This window comes from Camellia sinensis, chromosome 2 (assembly GCF_055761805.1).
Source record: "Camellia sinensis isolate YWXY chromosome 2, ASM5576180v1, whole genome shotgun sequence".
Taxonomy (NCBI): domain Eukaryota; kingdom Viridiplantae; phylum Streptophyta; class Magnoliopsida; order Ericales; family Theaceae; genus Camellia; species Camellia sinensis.
This window is the reverse complement of record NC_138962.1, coordinates 76450818-76459754: the sequence shown is the minus strand read 5'-3', so window position 1 is coordinate 76459754 and position 8937 is coordinate 76450818. Positions and strand designations below refer to the sequence as shown.

General features: G+C 37.4%; 1 pseudogene; it reads left to right on the top strand.

The window, feature by feature from the left end:
• The first annotated feature begins 450 nt into the window (after window positions 1–450).
• LOC145814457 (UDP-glycosyltransferase 91A1 pseudogene) lies at window positions 451–8077 on the top strand (annotated as a pseudogene).
• Window positions 8078–8937: the final 860 nt, after the last annotated feature.

The following is an 8937-nucleotide window of genomic DNA, read 5'->3' as shown; positions in this document are numbered from 1 at the left end:
GTGTAGTAGCAGACGAGGACCATAGCCACGGTGATCATAATTGGCGTCACTTAGGGAGAAAATTTGGTACTGACATCGTTGGAAGGAACACCACTACTTTTAATGACGTGGGGTCAATTTTTGATCGGCGTTCCTAGCACTTCTCAACCATTGGCTACCGATATTGTACCGGTAATGACAGAATCTTTCATTTGTCATTTCAATTTATTATGCCTCAATATATATATATATATATATTTGACTCCTCTTTAGCTTGTTTTGACAGTTGCCAAATGATGACTTTGATTTGGCGTTTGGAAATGAGGATATGAGACTTCTTAATGAGTTCTCAGATAATGAAGCATCAGCTCATGGGCCATTAGCCTTTGATTTAGTGATTGGTCGCAGGAGTTGTCTCGCAGTGGACCCAACTCCAATTGTCCAAACTTCTTCCTTACCTGTTGCTCCTACATGAGTCAAGTTGCACCTTCTGTGGCTTCTATTATTGATATAAGAAGCATGATCTTTAATGCTTGCCGCTCAGTAGCTTCAATACTTGATAACCATATTAAAGGTTTATTGAGCAAAACTCCTATTCAGAAAATTCCAGCATTGGGTCCAAAGCTCCAAGAGCTTTATGATGAGCTCTCAAAGTTTCAGGTAGACTATTCTCCATTGCAAAGCCAGATTGAGAAGTACGTACAAAATGCTACTATGTACATCTTTATGAAATCAGCGTTTGCTCAGAGCTATAGGATCAGCATTTGGCGGATGCCAGTCAACGTGTCAATCATGCTCTAGCTCTTGAGAATGGAGGAGTTGAGCAGGTTCACTTGTTGAAGTCTGATTGGGTAGCCTTGTAGCAAAGAAGGCAAAATTGTTAAAGGCGTTGGAATATTTAGATGAACAATCACGATAACTAGTGACTACACTTAGTGTTACTGAAGCTGAAGTAGTTCAAAGGCGAGACATTGTTTCCTCTTTAAGGGATGAACAAGCTACGTTAGAAGAAGCTAAGGTGATAAGAAGCGAGGATATTGAAGTCGCCAACAAGTTAGAGCAGTTTTTGGAGGTTGAACAAGGCGAGATCCAGAGTTTATCATGGTTGCCATGATTTATTTATTTATTATTGTTTTATTTCATTTTTTATTATATTTTCATGAAATGTAGCTTGAAACCAAATACTTCGTTATAAAATAATTGCTTTAGCAAACACTTTATTTATGAAATAAATATTATAGTTTGAAGCAAAAATACTCTTATTGTAAAACACATTTGGTTTATTGATTTATTTAGCCATTCACAGTTCATACTCATGCGGGCCAAGAGTAGTACATTTTTTTTAACAACTTTATTTCATATGAGCCAAAAGCATCATGTAGTTTATGCTCATGCGATTAGGAGCGTTACATTCTCATGGATAGTAGCGCTTTAGAACCTTGTCATTGATTGGGACAACTCCAATACCTTCTTCATCAACAATCTTGTATGCTCAATTAGTGTAGACTTCAGTCACCACGTATGGACCATCCCACTTGGACACGAACTTGTTGCCAGTTTGGTGGGTAGTGATAATAGGTCTTCGAACAGCTAACACCAATTCTCTAACATGAAAAGACTGGGGTCTAACCTTCTTATTGAAAGCTCTGGAAAGTCAAGCTTGGTAACACTCAAGTTTTTGTTGTGCTTCCAATCTCTTCTCATCCAATGCTTCTAACTCAGCAAGGCGTAGTTTTGCATTCTCATCATCAGTGAGACCTTCTTGTATAGTTATTTTTAATGAAGGAATTTGTTGTTCCAAAGGAAGAATCGCTTCAACAATACACAAGGGAGTATGGAGTGGCTTGTGTTGGGGTACGATGTGTCGTACAGTATGCCCAGAGTGCTTCTCCAATTCTTTAATGCCAATCCCGCTTTGATTTAGCAAGTACCCTTTTCAATAGGTTGCCTAAAGTTTTGTTAAACGCCTCTGCTAGGCCGTTGGTAGGTGCATTGTACATTGAGGAATTGCGTTGCTTAAATCCAAACCTTTCACAAAGTTTGTCCATTAGACTGTTGTAGAAAGGCTTTCCGTTATTGGTGATAATGTGTCATGACCCGAACCCGCCCCTATGGGTTAAGGACATAACCGGCCAGTAATCAAGGGATTACCTGCAGCCTTAAACCAAACAAGACATAACTTATCAGAGTAAAGGGGCCAAACGGAAGCAAATTCAAAACTTTTGTCCATAGAGCTGTGCTTACATGACATATCATAACAATCCATATATATACATGTTAATAACTCACATCAAAATATGTAACAACACAAAGTTCTGTACATACAGGATCATTCAAGTCTAAGTCAGTCAAACCCAAAGTTTATGTACAAAAGTAATCCAATGTTTTCGCCAATATAACAAAACCATATCAAAAGAACAAAAGAGGCGAAGACAAGTCTCGTGCGTGAGACGCTTGGGCTAGCTCTTCAAAACCTTGACTGTTTCACACATACTTCACTGAGGCTGGGTTTGGACCTCCCTTGGCTCACCTACAGACACATGAATGAGCGTGAGCGAAAGCCTAGTGAATAATATTAGATAAAGAAGGTGTGTAAATGAGATTCACATATTTCAAACGGCCTTGGGCTCATGTAGAATTCTATTTAGTGCGTTCTTTTGGTACATTAGGTGATTCAAGCCCGAACATATCAAACGGCCTCTAGCCCACTTCGTTCTTGTCAAACGGCCTTCAGCCCATTCATTTGTATCAAACGACCTTTGGCCCAATCATTCATTCATGTCAAACGGCCTTCAGCCCATTCATTCATGTTAGACGGCCTTTGGCCCATTCATCCATGTCATACGGCCTTTGGTCCATTCATTCATGTCAGACGGCCTTTGGCCCATTCATTCATGTCAGACGACCTTTGGCCTATTCATTCATTCATTCGTGTCAGACGGCCTTCGGCCCATTCATTTTCTCATTCATGTCAGACGGCCTTTGGCCCATTCATTCATGTCAAACGGCCTTTGGCCCATTCAATTGTATCTAACGGCCTTTGGCCCAACCATATGGCATAACAGATATTTGTCCTCAATTCAATTTTAACAAACTTATAAGACTTACATAGAAGTAGGCAATTGGACAAATAACATACTTCAAATATCTTTATTAAGATATTATTCACAATGTTCTATCGGTGGATTTGCCCTGGAGCTCGACCCTACACATTACATAACACATATGGGTCATAATTGATTCAATCCGTTCTTAATTTATGCATTCCTCTTAGGCTTCTTTCTTATTCTTTTAATTTATTCATAATGCTCAATGCATGCCTAAGAGTACTTAAGAGTGAAAGAGAACAAAAAATGAACACAGAACACCTTTACAAATTTTTTAAAATAGGGGTACTCGCTCGGGCGTGGCTTTGGCCGCTCGAGCGGACCCCTTGGGTCTGCAAAAATACTGGTTGCCTCATTTTTACGCTCGAGCGTGAAGTCAGACGATCGAGCTGAAAGTCACTCTACATAGCTCCCCGCTCGAGCATGAACTTACCCGCTCGAGCAGACATCAATGTCTACAAAATATTCTGAGAGCTCGCATTTCACGCTCGAGCGGCGGTTCCCCAGCTCGAGCGGACTTTATGAATTCTGGGTTTTCCAGAACTGTTCTTGGGGCTCAAATTCGACCTCCAAAGGTCCAAAACTCATAATTTTGGTTCAAAACATGCAAATACATTATATCACATGAGAATTTAAGTACATGGGATCGAATTGTTCAAAATCACAATCTAATTCTCAAATAAATCCTCATTTCTTTTGTGTTGTCCAAACTTATGCACTCAAGCTTCATACCAATTTCATAACTTCATTAATCATGCATGCATGTCAAATTTTGACTTCATTTCTATTTCAAATGGTGCAAATGGTGTTCAAAATCATGAAGCTACACAAAATTACTCATGCATGTAAGGTTTGGTGCTCAATTCTTCATATTTAACATGCTTCATGCTTTAACATACAAAATTACAATAATCATGCACATGCATGTTCATACAAGCTCCGATTTCAACAATTTCAATTCAAGTTATGTTCTTGACCACCATTCAACTTTGAATTCACAAGGTTACAAACTAAAATCCATGAATTTACTCACCTAGGAGTTTCAAACACCCAAATTCTAGCTAATTCTTTGAGTTTAACTTCCAACTCTCAAGCCTTGAGCCAAAATTGCACAATTCTCCCTCTTCTCTCTCTAGAGCTGACCCTCTCTCTCTCTAAAGTGTAAAATTTGATTTTTGAGCTCAAACCCATGGATGTAAGTGTATAATGCCCCCTTTATATGAGCTCTCATAATCACAATTAATTAATACTAATTAATTAGCACTATTTCATCAATTTAATCTATTTAATTTGATCTGAATCAATTTTCAATTAAATTTCACCGTAGGCTCTAAAAATTACGCTAATCACAATGGCATAGTCAATTTCGGTTTCTGTGGCCAATAAAGCCTTTAATTTTCAGTTTATAATAGTAAGTTGAATAGATATTCCTATGGTGAACAGATAGAAATTCAAAACCACATATATTCATATAAATGGCACTCAAAATCACATCAAACACATAATCACATTCGTAATTAAGACTAATTAGCATAATATAGAGTAGGGTTATCACATAATGTAGCGAGATATACCATACTGATAAATAATGTGGGATTTGATGAAATCAACCACAGTTTGTTTCTTGACTTCTTTAAGTAGGACGGCTTCAGCCGACTTGGAGAAGTAATCTGTGGCAGCCAAGATGTATAAGTGGCCTACAGAAGACTTGGTCAATGGGCCAACTACATCGAGACCCCATGCATCAAATGGCCAAGAAACAATTGTTGGGTGTAAAGGTTCTGGTAGTTGATGGATAAAGTTTGCATGAAACTGGCAAGGTTAACACTTTCTTGAGTAGTCCAAGCAATCTATAACCATTGCAGGCTAATAGTAACCCATCCTTTTTACTCAAAAGTGACGTTTAGGACCAGACTGATGCGCTTCACATATCCCGAAATGGGCTTCTTCCATGGCTTGTTGAGTTTCTTCATCCTCTAGGCAACGAAGAAAAATTCCTTCAAATGATCATTGGAATAAAGTTTCCTTGTAGTAGATGAACCGAGGAGCTCGACGTCTTATTTAAGTTCTATGGCGAGAATCATCAGGGAGCTTCTCGTGTTCAAGGTAGTTTATAATTGCCATTCTCCAATCGTTAACTTCGATGGCTAGTACTGAAATTGCGTTTGTTTCTACAAGGCGACATTCCAACAATTGTGGCAATACCTATTTTTGACATCCAGGGACACTAACTTGTTCACTTCTAACAATGCCAGTGTAGTTGCTAGATTGGCAAGTGCATTAGCCATGCGATTTTCTTTCCTTGGAATATGTTTGAGTACCAACGCCTCGAATTTTTCAATGAGGTGAATTGCATACTAGAAATATGGGACTAAGTTATCTTTCTTGACTTCATAATCCCCTCGAAGCTGATTAATTATTAACTTAGAATCGCCATAGACATCTAGGTCAACAATTTTTAGCTCTGTTGCTATTTGCAATCCAATGATCAAGGCCTAGTACTCAACAACATTGTTTGAGCAATTTTCGCTAAGAATAAATGAGTAAGGCAAAATGTGCTTTTGTGGTGAAACAAAAATGACACCTGCTCCTGCCCCTTTCTTCCTGGCAGCCCCATCAAAGAACATCATCCAAGGCTATAAAACTTCTATGAACAATACATCTTCATCAGGAAATTCCTCAGAAATTTCCCAATTAGCAGGGATGGGATGGTCGGCCAAAAAGTCTGCAAGGGCCTACTCTTTCACCGCTTTTCTTGGCACGTAAATTATCTCAAATTCATTAAAGACGAGAGACCATCTTGCTAAGCATCCTGAGAGGATAGGCTTAGACATAACATGCTTTATGCACTGTATGAGCTTAGAAATAATGTCTCAATTTTTGAGAGGCAAAAACAAATGCCAAACACATTTTCTCTATGGGTGAGTACTTGAGTTCCTTTTCAATTAATTTGTGACTCAAGTAATAGAGTGCTTGCTCTTTATTTTTTTTGTTATTTTAGGCCAGCATCGCTCTAAGAGACTCTTCTTAATCCGCAATGTAAAGTATCAATGGTTTCCTCTGAGTAGGACCTCCTAATATTAGTGGATGAAGCAGGTATCTCTTAATACTATCGAAAGCATTTTGACATGCCTAATCCCAAACAAATGGAGCCTCCTTTTCCATCGGTCGACTGAAAGGTTGACAACGACCTGCCAAGTTTGCAATGAATCTTCGGATATATGCCAAGTGACCTTGGAGGCTTTTAAGTTCCTTCAGGTTTTTTAGTGGTGACATTTTTTGTATAGCATCGATTTTGGACTAATCAACCTCAATGCCTCTATGTCGAACAATAAAGCCGAGGAATTTTCCAGACGTGACTCCAAATGCGCATTTGAGTGGATTCATCTTCAAGTCATATTTTCTCAGCCGGTTGAAGACTGCACGAAGGTCCTCTAGGTAATTTTCCTTTTTCTTAGTTTTGACCTCCAAATCATCAACATAGCACTCAACAAATTTATGGAGAATGTCATTGAAGATCTTTTGCATGGCACGTTAATAGGTGGCACCGACGTTCTTGAATCCAAAAGGCATCACTTTATAACAATAGATGCCGTTTGTGGTACGAAATGCAATTAACTCTTCATCCTCAGGTGCCATCCATATTTGGTTGTATCCTGAACACCCATCTATGAAAGGCAACATCTTGTGTCCGGTAGTGGCGTTTATCATTAATTCCATAATAGGAAGCGGAAAGTCGTCCTTGGGACATGCTTCGTTCAAATTTCGAAAGTCGACACATATTCTAATATGTCCATTCTTCTTGACTACTGGGACAATACTTGATATCCATATCGGATATTTTACTTCTCGTATGAAACCAGCTTCGATCAACTTGTTGACTTCTTCTTCCACTTTTAATTTTGGAAACTCCAAAATTGACTCTAATTTCCAAGAAACAAGCAATTTATTTATTATTTTATGGACGTGATTTGCATTCAAATTTAATTTAAATTTGAATTATTCCACTAAAATTTTGATAAAATATTTTCACGGGCCTCACGCATTTGGGTTGACCCAATTGTCAAAATAGGTTCGCTTTTCTTTTGGCATGACCTATAATTTAAAATGGGTTGAGATCCATAATTTTAGTAGGACTCTTATTCATTTGAAAATTTTGACCATCTTAATTTTGACCAATCAAGAAAATTTATTTACCTTGATTAATCAGACGGTGATCAAGACACGTCTACACTACTATTGAATGTTGCGATGTATTGGCAGTGAGGAGCTCTCATGAGTTTGAACCCGAATGGTTAAAACTTCTTCAAGAGATTCAGCAAAAAGTAATTATACCTGTTGGATATCCTCATCCGATGCTGAATTCTAGGGACTACGATGACAACGAGGAATAGAAAGCCATTAAAGAGTGGCTTGACAAGTAGTCTAAAGGCTCAGTGGTCTATGTTGCATTCGGGAGCGAGGCAAAACCAAGTCAAGCCGAAGTCACTGAGATAGCTCTAGGGTTAGAGCTATCCAAGTTACCATTTTTTCGGGCTCTAAGGATGCGATGTTGTTTGGCAGATATTGATATTGTTGAGTTGCCAGATGGGTTTGAGGACAAAATGAAGGGATGCAGAGTGGTGTGGACGAGTTGGGCCCCTCAACTCAAGATACTAAGTCACGACTCAGTGGGTGAGTTCTTGAGTCACTCTGGGTGGAGTTTAATGGTTGAGGCAATACAATTCGAGAAGGCTCTTATTTTGTTGAATTTCTTGGTGGAGCAAGGATTGATTTCTGGGCTTCTTGAGGATAAGAAGATGGCATACTCGGTACCTAGAGACAAGCGAGATGGGTGGTTCACGGGGGACTCAGTGGCCAAGTCACTAAGATTGATGGTTGAGAAAGCGGGGCAGATATACAGGGAGCAAGTCAAAGAAATGAAAAGGCTATTTCTGGACAGGAATGTTCACACTACAACATATAAAAGTTCTAGGGATTACATTTTTTGATTTTTAAAAGTAAAAATTTTGTTGCAAAAGACATTTAGAGACCAATTTCTATCGTCTCAAAGATAGTCGCTAAAAGGTAATCTCAAAAAGTCAAAAATAAGATTTTAGCGACAAAATTTTAAAAATGTCACTAATAAATATACTTTTAGAAACAAAAAATTTGGTCTTAAAAAGGTTTATTGTTTAAAACAAAAAATTTGGTCCCAAAAAGATAATAATTCATCACTAATATCTAATTTTTTGTTATTAAAAATATAATAACGCCACTTTTCTCAATAAAAATATTTAATTCCTAAAAAATAATTTTATTCTTAAATTTTGGTTTCTAAAACTTTGATTTTTGGTAATGTCAAAGACAAATTTGTCAACAACTTGTTGGATTATTGTAATGTCAAAGACAAATTTGTTTGTTGGATTATTTTAAGGCTCACAGAGTGAGTGAAATGAAGTGAAGATGCAAAATTGGAGGAGTGATTTAAACCAACCAATCAGTTCAAACAAAAAAAAAAAAAATGAAAGAAAGAAAAAATTAAACCAGCCAATCTCTCTTCTTCTGTCAAAATGGGAAACAAACAAGTGTTTATAATTTGTATTTAACGTTTAATGTGGTAAGGTTGTGTGTCATATGTAATATTAGTGGGTTTGATTATTATAAATGTCATAATTCAATCTTACCGGAGTCGTAAAGAAATTTTTTAAAAAAGAAAGTTTTGACCAAACACTATAATTAAATAGCTTTTGGTTATAACTAATATCACAGTCATAACTAATATCACAATATATTATAATTAAAAACCATAAATGTCATAACTGTTAGAAATAAAAATGCTACACAACAATACTCGTACAAATTTGAAAGA